Genomic DNA, 18,343 nt, shown 5'->3' with positions numbered 1-18,343 from the left:
TACTCTGTTTTTTTCCTTGTTGTGTTCCTCCTGCTTCACCTCTCCTGCCTTGGGTTTTTTCTGTCTTTACTGCTTTATACTGGTTTTGTTCAATAGATAATGGCAGCAATAGCAGTGCAGTTAGCATTAGATTATATCTTACTTGATCAGTGTGCCATCTGCTTTAGAGGAGAGGGAGATTTTATGTTTCTGCTCTGGGTTCACTGCCATATGCCCGTGGTGAAGTCGTGTAACCTGAAATGACCCTTTTCCTGCTCTATTATATTGAAAGAATTAGAAATAAAGCGTAAAATCTTCTCGACATTGACTACGTTTGTTGTGTAGTTAAAAAATTGGACTGCATATCATAGGTGTGCATGAAGTAGGATGTTGTAGAGAAAACCCAAGGACAGGCTCTTTTGTGTCCCAGCACATTAGTGTTGCCATCTGGAGAAGAGCAAGGCTTGTTTCACAGAAGTCTGTGTTAATGTGTCACTTGTACCATCAGGCCTTGATCCTGGTTTCCTTCTTGTCAACAGAAAGTTGTTGTAAGTTCAAGTTAACAAAGGTAAAAGCTGCCCTTAGTCTCAGCAGTGCTGATGCTGGGAGATAATGGATATTGCTGCAGAACAACAGGAAGTCTGCAGGCTGTGGGGAATGACAGTAGTGATACTGATTTTTATTTACTTAGGAGAAGCTGAGACCTTTGGTGACCTGGTCAATAAAGACCAGGGACCTTGTGTTTTCAGGGCCATCAACAGGGATGGCAGGTCCGGAAGCTGTACTTGGATGCCAAGTCTCCAGTTCACCAAATTAACAGAAACAGAAATTGTAATCATTGGGTTAGTGCACCCATATTTGTAAATAAAGGTCATGTGTGGTGTTCTTATTGTAATTTAGTGAACAAATATAAGAAACTATTCAAGACAAGGGATCTGAATAATCAGAGGGGGTGATACTGAGCATATGTATGTAGGATCAGCATCCATGAGTTTAATACTCACACAAATGGAGGGTATTGGTGTCAAATGTGAGCCACGCTTGGAATCTTTGTCCTCATTAATGGTATTAATGAAATCTTCCCCTTTCACTTAATTTCTTTTGGCTGTAGACGGACCATATTTTATTAAGGTCTACATGTGTTTTAATGATGTTTTATGATCTGTTCAGGCGTTTGACAGCTGTTTTTAGAAAAAGATAAGCCTAGTAGTGTAGGTCAAGTTAAAGTCCATCATAACAATATGAGAAGGAGAGGATTTCAGTAAAGTAATAAACTGGCAAATGAGCTCTTACAAAATCAGCCATTTCACTCTTGTAACTTGTTTTTTCTATTAGCTTAGTTGACATGTTTTGTGAAAACAGCCATGCACTTCTGGTAAAGAGCATGCAGTAAGTCAGATAATATATATATATATGATGGACTGTGAAGAAATGATTTTAAGTGTATGCTTATTAATGAACTCGGTGGTTAAAATAAACAGGGGGCAGATCAACAATCAGAGCAGATTCTTTTTTCATGAATAAAAGAAACAAATTTAAAAGTATCAGGTACATAACACACAAATTAAGGGAAAAAAATAGATGGTCAAAGGTTAAAGAGGGAATGAAAACACAAGTTTTATGGTCACAAGATCAAATGAGGCATTAGTTAATTTTCCTTTTTTTGGTGCAGTTCAGCGGGAGTTCAAGTAATTCAACCGAGTGATTGAACTGGAACAGAAAAGAGTGCCAGAAAAACTGGTTGCTAATAACATAAACAGAAAAAATAATCAAATGAACTTAAGACTTCGTGTCAGCATTTCACATTAAAATGCATTTGAAAAGGCTAGAATTCCATCCTAGTTCATGGAACCTGATTTACATAGAAAACAAATTTGTAACAGCTATTCTTGCAACAGCTGATAAATTATTCTACTAATGAGCCGTCAGAATGGATTTAACCAACAAGTGGCTGAGGCTCAGAAGGTGTTTTCTGAAGACTGACCATCTGGGAAATGGGAAGAAAGTTGAGGAGTAGGTGAGGATATTTGAGCCCTTACCTTTGAACTGTGAGGAGGTCACTTAATTACGTAAATTGCAAATGGAAACCACATTAGGGATGCTGGGGTTTTGCTCTACATAAAAGATAAAATACATTGTATTATTTCCTACCACTGGCACCCCTGAGGTGATGTTCTGCTCTTTAGCCAAGATCATTGCTGCCTTTTCTCATACACATTTCATTCTTTTTATGATAAGCAAGTAACTAGTATGTTTTTGAGTTCATGACTGTGAATACAGCTTAGAAGAGATTGTTGGCATACCTTTCCACTGGCCTAATTCCTAACTTCTTTTATATTTAACTTCTTCTAAAAACAAAATCCTTTTGTGCTGAACCGTTCAATTTTGGTTATCACGAAGACATTCCCTGTGCTGTTGCAGTTCATGAGATTCCTGGTTGAAAGTCCACCCCAGTGGATGGGCAGACTCTGGCCCGTCCTCATTCCTGGCTCGAGCTGGGAGCCTTGGTGAATGGGCTGTTGTGGAGCAAAGTTGCTTTCACTGACCCATACAGTTTTGTTTTACCATTCTCTTTGCTGAAGCTGACTGAAGTTTCTCAGCATATCGGCAGGATATATACAGGAACAAGCATTCCCTCTTTTTTGGTGGTTTTTTGGTGTTTTTTTTTTAAGGTTGGGGGTTTTTTTTGTGGTTGTTTTTTTGTGTTTTTTTTTTACTCACACATACTGTGATTGTCTCCATGGTGGTCCTTGTGTTTCAATTGAATTTCCTTTTCATAATAACACAAAGTAAATAAAATCTCCATTTTTGTCTTGCAATATGCCCATGTAGTTGCAGGGATTGCCCCAGTGATGTTGGCTTGGACTCAGACTGCCCCTGTTAAAGCTTCTCATTTTCATCAGGCTGCTTTTCAGTCATCTGCAGTCAGATGTGGGTTGTAGCATAATTGGAAGAAGATCAAGTGTTACATGGCATAGCATAACTGTCATCCTCTGAAATGTCTTAGTCCTGGGGTCCCTGTGTCTGTAGTTCTTGGGAGCTCTGGTGTTGGGTCGTGAGGGAACTGGGAACATGGCACAAAAACTGTCACCTGGGAGAAAACAGTATAATTAATGTGAACGTTTTACTTCAGCAAATTCAGAAGCACATAAGTCTTGGACTCATTTTTTGTCTGATTTGGAAAGCAGTTTAATCTGTTATGTAAATCTTTAAATTTATGCTTCGAAAAGGAGTGTTACATGCGTAAATTCTAAAGCATTCCAAAGAGAACTTGTGGCATCTATACATAGCAAACCTATGGAAAAAAATACTCATTTTTGGGGTTCCTAAGGTTCTGTTGTTACCCCAAGATAGATGTGGGACTTTTTGCATAATGGATGAGTGGAGAAACATAGGGAAAGGCAAAGCTTGAGCAGAGTTTTACTAGAAGCGCCAAGTTACAGCTGTGGTGGGTGACATCAACTTAAAAAGATGTCAGCTATGCAGGACTCATAAGTTAGGAACCTCTCTGCTTGCTTTTGAAGAAAAGGCATTGCAGCTTAAGCCAAGTCAATTGTTCCACATATTTTTGTGACTTGTAACTCATCCGGTGGAAAATCCACAGTGGTTTGTAGGCACAGTGCTCTGAGTAGGGAAAGGAGCTTGGGGATTCCAGGAGGAGATCTAGGTCACAGAGAAACACACTTGCTTCCTTATTTTCTTGCCCTGGCAGCGTGTCATTTGTGTTCTAAACAGTGCTATATCCACAGGAATCTTCCACCAGAAAATTAATGTGTGTCAGAGAAGTCATATATTTAAAAACAAAATAAATCTAGCCTTGCCTCGCACATCTCTTCTGGCTACAGTCATGAAAATTGCCTAGGGGGCAACTGAAAGGGCCTGTTTGGGAAGTGAGTGAAGTCACAGCCCTTCCTTGGGTGGTTTGTGGGAGCTGAGTGTAAGTTAGGACCATTTGGAGGATAATGCTGTGGCTCGTTTACAGAAGCAGCTTGCTGCACAGTGTGTCAGAGTTGAGGAAGCACAGTGTGATCTTACCATGGGCATGGTTTTAGAAGGCTTGAAGAGCAGTTTTGTGGCCATCTCAACTTTGAATTCAGTGTGCTGTAGAGCCCCTCTGCCAGCATACGTTGAAATCCTGCAATAAGAGTGCTATAATTAGGAAGCTCAGTTGGAGAACTGGGTGAAGGAAACACTTGCATTCCTTAAGTACAGTGGATTTGTCAAAAGGAAAAGTGTACTGTGATTCACTGTGTATTCCAGAGAAGAATTTCATGATATGTGTCTCGAGTTAAATGAAAAGAGCAGGAATATACTGAAAGGGGGAGGAGGACAATTCTGTTTTAAGAGGTGAATGCCAAAAGATCCTCCAAAATCGAAGCATTTTGAGGAAGGATTTTTGCTTCTTTTTGTCTTTCTGTCATTGCATCTTAGTATAGGAGACTGTAGGGTCTGTAAAGTGCGGACTTCACTGTAGGAGATGCATCTGTTTATCACTTCTAACCAACCCTAAGTGAGGTATATGGATTCTTTTAGTAACACCTAGAAAAAATATTTTGTTTTGGGAATCTTAAATCTACTAAATATTTGCTGAGTGAAGAAAGAATCCTAGCCAGGCAGAAGTGCATGTGTAACGCTTTACCTCACACCAGGATAATGGCTGCAAATTTCTGGAGCTTCAGCTGTTTAATAAGGCATTCCTTAACTCAGCCCAGCAGCCAGAGCCAAGAGCAGAAAAAGTGACTGTTCCTGTGATGCTTTTTCCTTTCCTCTCTCAGCCTGTTCCCACAAGAGACTTCCCTGCCTGCTCGACTCTAGTCTTGCTTGGTGCCTGTGTTTATGCTGGCTGTTGTTTTGTTTTAATATATATTCCCTTAGACCAGGGAATATATATATATATATTTTACTGTTTGCTATATGGTTAGAAAATGAGAGAAATCACATTGTCTCACTGTATAGATTGTTTTTTCTAAACACAGAATGGACTTGTTACCTAGCTCTTTATCTAGTTTTTTTCCACATAAACTGGGGGCTAGCATTTAATCCTCATTCAGTACTACAAATATTTCATTCCACTAGCCAGAGAAAGAAGTTACTGAATTTAGATAAAGATGGCAATATTCAACATTGTATTTATTTATCCTAAGTCAGAAACAACTGGCACTCTCACAAATGTCTAGAAAAGCTATGTTACATCTCAACACTTTCATTATCTTTGAAGACTCTTCAATGTATTTTGTCTCCCACAGAAGAGGAATCTCTTTTCTATTTTTTTTTATAGTTGTTCTAGGAGGACAGACAGCAGTGATACTGACTCTCTGGAGAACCTTGGTCCATAAGAGAGAGCAGCAGATGGTCTAAGGGAATATATATTAAAATAAAATAAAAGTCCTGGAAAGGAAACTTCATTGTTGACTTTTGATGTTGTTTATTGACCTTGTCTAGTTAAATTACGATCTCTTCAGCACAGGAATTAAGTCCTGTGTGTTTATGCAACATTAACACAATGGGACCCCCACCTTAAAAACGGGTCTTTTGGATGCTGCTGTTATTCAAACAAATGATAATAATTATGTTCATTATGTCTGGTTTTAGTTGTAGTGAAGGTTCCTTGAGCAAAAAGAGGTGTGCCTGAAATAGAGCAGCAACATTTTTAAGTGAAATGAGTAAAGGCCCCACGATCCATTGCATGTGTTGGTTTTTAATTGTCTGTTTTGTAGATGTTTTTGTACCGTTCCATTTTATCTAAGTGTGTATAAAACCACATCAGAGTTTTTACAAGGGTTTGTATCAGTGCATGTTGGTGATTTATACTCAATAGTAAAGATGATGACTACCAGAGGTTTCTTGGTTTTATATAATCCTGGCTTTGCAGCCTTGTAATTCACTTGCTGTCTGTTTTGCAGTGCAAAGCAGTGATATAAATTCTGCCCATAGGCTTATTTGACTTTTCCTTCTCTACAAGTCACAGAAGCAGAGCTGTGGGGGTGGCAATCCCCCCACCTGCTCCTGTACCTGCTTGGTTTCCTCCCAGGCACTGATTTCTGGTAGCCTTGGGGTTTTTTCCCTCAGGTTTCAGTGTTACAGATGGAATTGAGGGACAGGGTAAACAGAGATAAATTTGGTTACATACGGCTGTGCTGTGAAAAATGCAGGTTGTTTGTGTCGAGAAATTGGGTCAGGTTTTAATTGCATTGTCAAGGGTAGTTAATGCTTAAATAGTTTGCTTCTCAATATAAAAGGGAACAAAAATGGATCTGCTATTAACTTTTTCTAACATTTCTTAAATTACAGTATTTATGTGTAAATCTAAAGTGCAACAGGTCTAGAAAGCCCTACAATTCTTTTAACTACTTGCAAGTGCTCTCAGTTTTCTTTTTGACAAAATGAACTGGTTTTGTTTTTCAATAATACATCCTGTGGCATATCTACAATGAGCCTCTTCTCATCCAAATGTTGCTATTCTGAACAGACAGACCTGTTTGCTTCACCTGAGGCAGAAAACAACATTTTTGGTGTATTTTGAGTAACACTTCTAGCAGATTTGGGAGCCAAAGTTAAAGTCCATGATCGCTTGACAGTGCTGCCTCATCCCTCTGCCTCTGCCTGCCTTCCAAGGCCTGGATCACACGTTTGCCCTCGGTGTATCCACAGAGGTTGTGTAAGTGAATAACTCAGTCTGACTTTCTTGCTGTGCTGCACGGGGTCATCGGGTTTTGCTCTTTTTCTAAACTGCAATTCAGGTGAAGAATATGATGGCAAAGGATTTATTGTTTCTATGGTTATATAACAGGATATTCAGTTACAATAATTTCAGTTAATTAGGTTAAATTCAGCGGAAAGGCAGCTTCCCTGGCATCTTTGAGGGGGAATTCTCTTACCAGGAGATCCACATAGACTGCCCACGAAGTCTGTGGTTTGTCTGGTTCCCTCTGCAGTGGCAGGGTACATGTGGGATATGGAATAATGGTCTGAAAACACAGTACTTACAAAAGGTGTTCATCTGTCAGCAACAGGGATTAAGTGTTCACTATATCCTTGGGGTTTTTTCCATGAAGAATTTTTTGGTGTGGATTTTTTCGAGTGATCTGTATGAGGCAGGACTTCCTAGAAAACCACATACCCAAGTCTCTAAATTCTATCCCTGTTTCTATTAAGATTAATTAAACAATAAAAAATAATGTCAAATGTCCTTCCCTCTCTAAAGCCAGCTGTGCCTGGGGCAAGGGTAACTAAAAAAAAAAAAATTAAAATTAAAATAATATTTTCCTTCTGCTGGTAGTGTTTGCATATTTTAAGGTAAGTGTTGGAGCAATCAGATTTGGAATAGGAGAAAAATCAGAAAATATGAACTAGGTCTTGACTTGGTGCTGGTTTTATATAAAGCAGCTGGTTTGAGGTTGATTGTGGTGGTACAGCTACAGAGGGAAAATCACTTATTGGTAACTGGGCTCCAGTTTTTATTTCCAGCTGTAAGACATGTGGATTCCTGAAACCATTGCTTCAATGAAATTTGCTGATAGTGAAGACTTCCATTTAGCTGGTCAAGGCCACCCTAATCCTGAAAATTTTGATATGATCTTCTTAAGGTTTAAATGCTTTCAGTATACATAAAGGAAAAGCCCATCAAGGGATGGATGGAACCAGGTTCATCTTTTCTTTATTACCTCCTTTTCAAGTACCTTGCAACTTTTCTGCTTACAAGTGTGACAGTTATTAGAAAAAATAAATTGTACAATGGATATAAAAATATCCCATGTGATGAAAGTGGCTTTGGATCCCAGATAGCTTTGTGTTTTGTTTCTTCTTACAGGTCTTATTTCCTTTTCTCAATTTTGACTCCTTTAGTTTTTAATGTTTATAGTGTTCTAGTGAATTTTAAGATAAAAGGAAAATTTAGGAAATGGAAAAACATAGACAATCCTGTTCCCAGAAAGCAAATTATGTTCTTAATAATTTAGGATTCTCTTCACTCCCCTTGGATTTAAAGGTGAATTGGCAACATGCAAAATTAGTTACAGCTACAATTGATTTCTTTGTGCAAGTACTTTGGTATGCATAAATACATGAGAAATTAAACAGCTGGCATAGGGCCCCTGGTTTTGTGTAAATCTTTAGGCTAGGAGGATGATTTTTTTTATTTTTTACAAGATTGAAAGAGCTAGCTGTAGAAGTAAGTAAAAGGCATTATTAGGAGGAATGTGCTCCTGCAAGCTGATGGAAAGTGATGTGCTTTTATGCCGAGGGGAAAGCTGAGCAGCAGTGATTACTGTGTTTCTCTTCAAGTCTATCTTTCAAACATTTCTGGACATTCCAGATTAATCTGCTATAAAACTGTAAAAATAGATTATTATCCACTGAAACATGAGCACAGGTCACCTTGTTGAGGAGATGGTGTTCCTTAGGCTTAAGTTTGTTTGGAGAACTGTTTCTATGTAATTCTGTCTCCATTTCTGTTTCCTCTCCATGGCAGACATACCTGAAACAATTGAGTCCTGCTTTTCTCTCAGGAGAAGGCTTGAGGCAATTTAGTGTGCATTGGCAGAGTTTCTCCTGCCAGCTCTCCATCTTCAGTGAACCTCTGCAGGATGCTCTTTTTTATCTCTTTTCTGCAGATAGTGTCAGGCATCTGGAGCGAGAAGGGGAGGAGAACTGTTTTCAGGGCAAATCACAAAACAGAAGAAAACGGTGGTCATAATCTTAAAAAAATGTAATCCACCTTTTCTGAAGCCTATGCTCTAGTTTTGCCAGAGAAGTCCTCAGTTGCATCACTCACAAAAGCTTCAGAGAAGGGATGTTCCTTGTTGATTTTCCATGATATAAGAGAAGCAACAGGAGAGGCCTTAGCAGGACCTCAGCGTGTCAGCAGGTAGCCACATATGGAATGTGTCTTTCTCTTGGTTAGCTGGGAGTCACTGCTGAGCTTGGTCTGGACCCAGTGTGGTTTTGTGCAGTGTCTTATGCAGGTGCAGACACTTCCCCCCACTGATTGATAAGATATATTGTTAGAGAGATGGTTTCTGCTTTGTTGTCGACTATTCCATTTAAATACAGTCTAAAGATGGAGTAGTACATTGTATTGCATCTCACAGTGCACTGCTTCTAGCACCAGCAATCCAAGCTAGTCTGTGGATGGGAAGTAATAAAATCAGGTCCAAAAATCACTGCCATTTCCTGGACACTCACTTCTCCCAGCGTCACCGTGTCCAGCGTCCAATCCTTTTTCTTTTTCTTTGCGTAGACTTCTAGATGGAAAAATGTTTGCACCAGCTTGTGTGATGTAATAAAGACTATTAAAATGTAACATGGCTTTTGGTATAGTTGATGATGAAGGTTAGGTGTTAATTTGGGAAGGCACACAATGGGGGTATTGTAATTGAGCCGTGGCTGACATGTCGCTCAAAACTCAAAGTAGGTTGTACTATAAATATAGTCTCTTGTTTTGCAATTGACATTTTGCTAGTGGGTGGCTAATTTGAAGGGAAATAGACCAGTGATCTAATATTAATAACTAATTAATAGTTATGTGGGTATTTTAAGTCTATTTTTCTGCTTATTTATAGGCATATATTATTCATCTATGCTGTGTATCCTTCTTTGTATGTTTAATTCTGAAACTTTTGCTTCGATAATATTCAGGCTTATGTGCCTTTGCAATCAAAAGCTTGAAAGGAAAGTTGGTGTATTCTTCAAAACCACTTTTTGAGGATGACAATTTCAAAGTAATGATGCCTCTTGAAGCAAGGCCTAACAGGAAAGCCAGCGATGCATTGCCTACATCTCACCTTCATCTGTGAGTCCTAAATCAGCATCAGTACTGTATGTTTTCCCGTGTATAAAGTAGAACATAGGGGCAGTTTTTAGGCCTCCATTGAAAGTGTGTAGTTCATGGGCAAACTGAAGAAGAATAAAATAAGAAGGGGCATCTCACAAGAAGCCTTATCCTGTGGGATCAGAGTAAAACATGCATTCAAGTGCACATCGCTTCTCAAAGCATATGTGTTACTATACCAAAGAGATGTCATGTTTTTCTTTGCTCTGATGGGGCAAACTTCTGTGCAGGTTTGTATCTCTTGTGCCTATTTCCTTTGCCTCCTGTCCTTTCTCTCACACTTGCAATCGTCTGTAAATTAATAAGTGTGCTATACTTGTCCTTTTAATGAATTCTTAATTGAATTGATAATAAAGCAGGAAGACTATGTGAGAGATGCGTTATACTTTGTATATGCTTGATATTTTTAGATCCGTTTTGTCACATATGCAAACATTTTTAAATGCATTCCATCAAATTCTGTAGAACAGTGCTGTGATACCCCAGGCTGTAACTGCTGCAGAATTCGTGTGTGTTGCCTTTGTATCTTGTCCCTCTTGTGTAACTTTGCTGTGAGCACTCAACTCACAGGGAACAAAAAATGTTTCCCCACTATCTGTAGAGTTTACATTACTCATTTAGCTGCTGTCCTAGGAGGTTTGAGTTCTGTCCTAGAAAGCATTTGCTATTGTTAGATTAAAACCCGGCTTCTGTTACTTGTGGAATGCACTTGTTAGTGGAAGTACCATGGTCCCTTTGACCACGTGCTGCATCTTCTGCATAAAGGTCTTCTCAGCATTTGTTACAAGTGTGAGGAAAAGCCCATATTAGTACCAAATGTCTGACAACAAGCAGATGTAGTGTTTTGCCTTTTAATACCCTGCACTTCGGGGGGTGGGGGTTTGCATGCAGCTGTTTGCGTGTTGGAAGGCACAGTTATTGATGATAGAGGAAGCACAGTGTGGGACTTAGAGCTTTCACAGCCAAATTGACAACTGCCAGCACCCTTCCAAAGGTGTTGAGCTTTTGTGTTTGGTCTCCACAAAGCTGTGTCTCTGCATGTTTTTCAGTGTAGCTCGTGGAGTCATCGTCGTGAAACAAACAATTCCAGATAGACAGACTCCTTGAAGGAAAGCTTCTTGCTCCCCATTTTCTTGCAGATATCCAGAGATTTCAATTTCAAAGCATGTTGGTTTATTTGTGAGGCTTTTTTTGGGTTCTTTTTCCTGGCTCTTATGTACTGTGTTGTACCCAGGACACCTCTGGGCAGAGAACCAACTCAAGACAACTTGTGTCACTGGTGCAGCGAGCTTCAGCTGGAGAAGCTGGTGTTTTGGGCATCACTTGGGACCCACACCATTTCAAGAAGTGCTCGAGGTTCAGTTGTCCATTGATAAAGTGCAGCTGGTAGTGTTTGTCCAGTTCACAGTGGTCTGAGGAAGAGCTGACACTGCTGACACACTCGCCAGCACTGGTGGTGAGAGTTGTGTATGAAGGCAGATAACGAGGCCCATGTTTTAAACTCTGCAGGACACATGAAGTGTGATTTCCGTAATTTCTCTTGTTTCATGGTTAGTTTGAGCCATGTTGGAAGTGACTATCAGGAGGTTGTTTTGAAGTTTTTGTCCCTGTGTATTTTTCTGTCTCTTTTTGCATGACAGTTCATGTTTTTGTTTTCAGTTCCCTGTGACTCAGGGAATCTTTTGTCTATGCATGTGCTTATTGTAAGTAGCCTCATGTGTAACATAGTCCAGTTGCTTCTCTTGTAATAATGAGAACCCACTGCAAGATTCATTCTTAATCTGCCAAGGTGTTTAGGCAAGTTTTAAGATTCTCTAGTAATAAAAAAAAATCCCTTAATACACTGAAAATTTACAGAAATTTGCTTGTATTTCAAGCATTGACATTGTGGTGTTGGGTCACAGATTGGACTCTGATCTCAGGTCTTTTCCAACCTAAGTGATTCTGTGATTCTGCAGCAACTTCAGTGCTTTCTCCTCTGCTAAGAAGTGTGTCTGCATCTGGTCAATCCTGTTTGTCCTTCTAATATTTACTTGCTAATCTTTCGTATCAAAAATAATAAACCATATTTGTCAAAGTACTAATACAGCAGGTCACAACACTTTAAACATCTTAAAAATTACCTGTATGCCAATACACAGGAAGTATCTGTCAAACACTGGAAATATGAAGCAATGATTCCTGTACCAAGTTCTTGTGTCTTGAGCTGCTGCTGATCTACCAATAAATTCAAGGAACTTCAGCTGCCCTGTGAAGGATTGAGAACAAGGGCAATAGACAGTTCATGTGTTGGAAGTTCATGAGTTACTTCCACAACTACGTGAGTTTTGAAATACAGAATGTTTTTAATGGCTGGGAACCCTGTTTGTTTCGGATGTCTAGACATGGAATATATTCTTCCAGCTGAATGGATTTTTGACCTTCTATATTCAAGTTTGTCGTATGTTCCATAAGTATCTCTGTATGTGCTGCTCTGATATTTATAGGTCTTGAGACAGTGTTTTCCTACTCAAACACTTAACTTTCTGAGTAGCACCACAAATTAGTGTCCTTTTGCAAACATATTTTATTTTCTCTCTCATATTATTAAAGGCCCATTGAGTCTGAAAATTAAGTAATGTAACTTTCCACATATTATGCTTTTTCAGCATAATTGGAAGATGTTTTGGATTACTGTCTTTAGGCCTGTGCAGCCAAGAACCCAATTATAGGCATGGTTAGAACGCACTAGCGTGCGTTAGTCTGATTATAACAAGATTCCAATAATGTAAAATTGCTGCACGACAAATTAGTTTGTATAGATTTTGACAGTTGTTGCCTTTAACAAACTAAATTATTAAGCAATACACAGCTGCAAGGCTTCTAAAATTGAAGAAAAATAGACTCTTATTTCCTTGTCAAAGTCTTTTCCGTGGACAGGACCGCGGGCGTGAATAAGTCTGGTTTGAGTTGTTCAGTTGACTTTGTGAATCCATCTGTCCCAAGATGATTTTGTCTCTGTAAGCAGATGATAGACAGATTACAAGAGCTATGTTAAAGACTTTTTCAGGCACCTTCTTTTTGCCGTGAGTCCTGACAAGTGCACTCACAGTCTTTTGGGCTACCACTTAGTAAACTAAGTTTTGGGAGGTTTTATTGTAATTTATGAATAAATGGTGACTAGATTAATGCTACCTGTTTATTTTCACTACAAACCTGAGCCAAGAATTTACCTTGACTCTCCTGGGAGAGTGCAAGAGTTGTTGGTGTGGTAACTCCATATACTGATTGAATTGCATCTCTGAAATCCAAGAACCTGTCGTTCCCTCTAGTAAGGTGTTACTACAACGCTATAAAATAAAGCAAAATCTACTACATTCCAGCAATCAGGTTATTCAATCAGTAGCTTTATTACACTTTCCTGTCCTGAGCTGTGTTCCAACTGCAGGTTTTGAGACCCACCGTGGCTGCCCAGTGACGTTTGTATCTATGTTGGCGAATCTCTCTTTTAGTGATGTGGACTTTAATTAGATATGACATAATTATGATACAAACCTGCTTTCTGTCCGGTTTAGGACCAAGCCCTACTATTTTTACATACATTTCCAAGTAAATTAAAGCCCAGTTTTGGGGGTGTGCTCCATCCCAAAGTGTACTGTTTGATATCTGTTCAAAGGAACTGGGACTCCAGCAAAACACAGTCACTGCCCAGCAGTTTGGCTCTTTCCTCCTCACAGTTCAAGAGCAGCAAGGGCAGACCTGATTTCTGAGTGTCCTTGGCTGCTGTCGCTTGTGGTGTTTTAGCTCTTGCACTTTTCTCCTGGGAGAACACGATGGCACTGACTTAATGGGGGTAAATGGAAAGATGAAGGCTGCTCGTTTTCTGCACGTGGAGAAGGGTGAACCTCTGGTCATGAATTCAGAGGCAGGCATGAACTATGCAGCAGCCTTCTGCTCTGGGAATGGTGACAGTGATGCTGGCTGATGGCATAAAATAAGCTGCTAGAGGTTGTATGGAATGGTGGGGGGGGATGGGATAAGAAAAATATATTAATTTACCAAAATCTAAAATGGCAAAATAGAGGGTTTTCAGGAATGAGAAAACGACAAGCCAGCTTTACAATGCTTTTGAGTGGCTTACACTTTGAAGGCTGCTTTTTAAGGAAAAAGAGATGCAAGCTCCAGAGATCATTTTTAATGAGTCTGTGAAGTAGTGCCTGTAGCATTTGCATCACCAGTCTTGAAACAGCACTAGAGGAGGCAACCTTTAGCAAATAAAATGCTTCTGCCTTCCAGTTTGGTAAAAATGATTCCTGGTTTGATTTTTTTTTTTTTTCCCCACTAAGCATATACTTACAAAACTTAAATACTTTGAGCCAAGTAGTGTGAATTATGATCAGGACAAAGAATTGGAATATCTGTCTCTAAAATAGAAAGAATGAGAATTTCAGCATCTTGTTTCCAAAATAGTCGCACATACTTCTTGCTTCCTTGAAGTGCCCTTGGCAGTCAGTCAACCATAAGACTTTTTGAGCTCCATTGATGTACTCTGAAAATATCCTCTGCACTTAAATCGTTAAGAGGATGAATTATGGAAATGACAGGGGATAAGGAAGAGAAGAATAGATGCACATTCACTTGGGGCATTGCCTTAAGGCTGGTGTCATTTGTTGGTTGGATGGTCTTTGAAATAGAGGCATTAGAGGGAATGAGTTGTAGCGAGCAGATCAGATATCTCATCTATAGTCATCATACAGAAAGGAAACAACATCAAATACTGTTAACAGGTGGTCTGGTGGGGAAGACAGCAGTAAACAATACTTCCTAAAAGTAGATAATTTCTCTCTCTGTGATGGGCCATATTCAATTTATAAAATGCCCATCAGTACTGTTTATGACCACATAATTTACTTTTTTTCTTGTTTTCCCTAACTAAACATGGTTTAAAATCAAACCAAGCAAAAACACCAGACAGTCATTAAAACAAAGCTATTTGTTTGTTTGTTGAAAATCAATTTTGGGAATATTTTTGTGGATTTTTTTGGTGTTTAATTTAAAAATTGGGACCTAAGAAGTCCCCATCTAATAGCAATAAGGATTTCAGTGACAAGAGGTGGAAGAGAAGAACATCTAATAGAAGTTGCTGCCCAAAGCTTGGGAGGGTTGCAAACAAAGCTGTCATTGGAAGAAATTAAGTCAGTCTGGTGTGGATAGCTATATCCTTTAATTCAGAGAAGTACTGGACACATTTTCCCTGTGTTTCTTTCTGTCAGCAAAATGAAAAAGGTTATGGAAAAAACCCCACCCATGAAATGGGTGAATGGGCTCCGTGCTGATCGAGGAGCACGCTCTAGTGGCAGGTTAATCCAGCGTGGCCTTCTCAGGTTCCCATCCTCCACCTTCACTCATATTAATCAGCCACTTCAGGAAAGAGAGTGACATTTTCACAGGATCCTTTAAATTTTACCATTTGTGTTGCTGTCCTTTGCCAAAACAAGTGCAGTGTGTTTACATGCGGCATCATCACGTGTATTGATGGTAGTGAGATGAAACTCCTGCTCTGTAATTAATTTTGCAGTGGGGAAGTAATGTCTATTTTTGCATATGGTTTTTAAATGCATAGATATTTTAAGCTGCAGTGGGAAAGATTTCATGCTCACGATGCAGAAATTCTTATGGAGTGTGAGCAGTTTAGTAACAGATACAGTTGTTAAGCCTGCCTGTTAGCATCAGAGAAAATGTTTGGTTCTCAAAATCATGCACATTTTTGCAGTGTTTTCTGTTCTTGTCCTCCCCCTGAGGCTGGTAAATCTCTTAGGCCTTTCCCTCCTGCTCATCTCTTTTTTTTTTTTTTTTTTTAAACTATGATGAGACTTTAGTTTTGCAGTCTGATTCTCATCAGATTCCCTAAAACAAATGTAGATAGTCATCTTGGAAGAAAAATAAAAGACTGAGCATGTAACTATGAAGCAATTCACATCTGAAGAGTGAGGATATAGTAAGGGAAATTATGCCCTGTGATTATAGGTGAGCACCGTGGAATGTGCTTCATTTCATCACATCGCTTGGTAGGAATATAATTAAATTCAAAGTTTTTATCCTACATCCTTCACTGTATGTGAAGCTTTTTTTGCTACAAATTCTGCTCATGTCACTAACATAGATTAAAAAAAAAAGAACATGTTCTCTTTATGTAGTGTGCTTCTGCCACACATGCAATGGCTTTTACTCATATGTTGACTTGAAACAGGTTAAAAAGGTTTTCAGGATAAATATAGTTTAGGGGATTCTCTGATAGTCACATTATGTTCTGTAAGTGCCTGCAGAAGTAGCTGACTGTTGGAACCATCTGAAAAATTACTTTTGTCCCTTAGTTGTTCTTAAAAGCCCCGATAAGTTGGGCCATGCATTTAATTCTTGCTATGCACCTCAGCCCTCTCCATCCCATGGCAAATGAGTTAACTGTGAGCAGCTTTGCTGCTGGAGGTTAATACAGTGGTGAATTTCTGGTCTTCTGTGTTGTGTTTTTTGTGTGCTCTCTGGGGAATTGTGGAGAGGAAAGGAATTCCTCTTACAGCAGCTTCTGTTGAGGGTGTGGTGGTACCCTGCCCTCCTTTAGGGCCTCTGGATTCTTTCTCCTGTTTGGCATCATTTTGGGGGGAATTTTGGTTATTTACTTGAAACAGAGTTTCTTCCAAATGAATGAAAAGTACTTAATGTAAACATAAAGTGTACAAAGTTCAAACCATGGAAGTGTTGAAACTTACTGCTTCGTCTTGTTTGTTCAGCCAGGAGGATCAACATCCCCTTTTAATGACCTTTTGCACTTAGAGTTAAAATTTTATAAGTGTTTTAAACTTTGCTTCTGATTATTTTTTCCAAATTAAATTTTAGCAGTACAGTTGGTATATACAGTTAGGTTCATGGAAATGATCAAAGCAGTACATGATAGCCTAGCAGAGGATTAAAATTACATTAATATGGGGTCAGGACCTTTTCAGTTATCTTGTGAACTACTGTCAGTAAGTGTTACAGAGAGGACCAGGATACTTTTCCAATCCAGGGTGGTGGTACTGGAATGTTTTTCTCGGAAACGTAGTGATGAATAAACTGACTTTATTCTGAGTGCACTGGTGATCTCACAGTGATGCTTTGTAGCATCTATTTCTGACTCCTCTGCAACAGTGTATTTATGTCTTCTTGTTCTGAAAAGTAGAACTGTTGATATGTAGATGTGAATTAGATATTAATTAAATGCTGCCATCCCTGTACATGGAATAGTGTAGTGCCATCAGTGCATGTGGCATTCTCCCATCTCTCACCCAGAGCTCTTCCCGTGGCTTGGTGACAAATGTCCACTTGGCTGTTGGAGGTTTTGCTGGAGGGAGGGAGAGAGAAGTTTACTTGAATCTCTTGGGAATTTAAACATGGAAAATGATTGCAGACCTAAATACCCTGTGATTCCTCAATCAGAAAAGGAAAACAACATTTTTAAGTCTTATTCAGCTTAGCAACAGACTAAATAGCTGAGGGTTTCTTAGAGGTCAGTGGTTACTTTTAGGATGATGGAAAGTCTGAAATGCTACATCCTGTTTAAGGCATGTGTTGCCTTCCTTGGTTTTAATCCTTGTTTTAAGGAGGTGTTTGGGAAGTTTCGGTATTTATTATTTGTAATGTATTTCATGAGCCTTTGTAACTCGAGTTTAGTATTTAGAAAATTGCTTGTTGCTTTTCAGATCCTCTTCCATTTGAGGCAGGGTTTTATCTTTTTTACTATTGAGTATGTCCTGCTTCAAACAGCATTACTTTTGATATATGGATTCTTTTCTTGTGGTGCCCAGACAGTGTTCCTCTGCTTCTGCCTTCAAACCTTTTCTTGTTAATCCCTTAGTTTACATAAGATCACTCTAATGATTTAATCTGTAATGAGTATTGGTGGTAGGAATCACTGTGTTACACAAATATAGGATCAGTAATTATTCTGATCACAGGTGCATAATGTACTTGTAGGAAGTGTTTTAAGTTTTGAAGTTGCCTGTAGAAATTAACTTCATGAGGGTATTTTAAGGATTATTTCATATAATGTGCTCTTTTTACTTTTTTTGGTGTTAAATTCAGCTCAAAAATGATGACTTTTGAAAACTTTTTTTTGTTTGTTTGTTTGATCGTGGCCTTATGTTTCCTAATTTTTATCTTGCTATTGAATCATTTTAGTTGTATGTATTGGCTAACACTGCAATAAACTTCTGCATCAATACTTACCCATTTGTAAACTTTAATCTGGATTCTTATAAAGTTCCCCTTTGTCAGTGTGGGCAGACAAAAAGAACAGAAGTTCCTTTGAAGCTAATGCTCTGTTCTGAGGTGGGGTTTTGCTTTCAGCTAACACAGTGACAAGAGAATAGAGTTGAAACTGTGCCTGTAATTTGTTTTTTAAATAAATTTCATGTAAATAATCAAAAGATGGTCTTTAATTTTTGTTTGTTTATTTTCTTAACTAAGCATATATTGTTATCAGTAGGAAACTGAATGTTGTTTTAATTCTTTCAGTAAAAA

At 38.8% G+C, this 18,343-nt stretch overlaps 1 protein-coding gene across 3 annotated transcripts in view; it reads left to right on the top strand.

Moving 5' to 3' along the window:
* Window positions 1–18,343, top strand: part of TBL1XR1 (transducin beta like 1 X-linked receptor 1) — a 104,526-nt gene that overhangs the window by 47,287 nt on the left and 38,896 nt on the right. The gene's annotated exons all lie outside the window — the stretch shown is intronic.

The sequence above is a fragment of the Manacus vitellinus genome, unplaced genomic scaffold (genome assembly GCF_001715985.3).
Source record: "Manacus vitellinus isolate BGI_N305 unplaced genomic scaffold, ASM171598v3 scaffold_29_pilon, whole genome shotgun sequence".
NCBI classification, from domain to species: Eukaryota; Metazoa; Chordata; class Aves; order Passeriformes; family Pipridae; genus Manacus; species Manacus vitellinus.
Note: the sequence above shows the minus strand (reverse complement) of the source record. Positions and strands in the feature narration are given on the sequence as shown.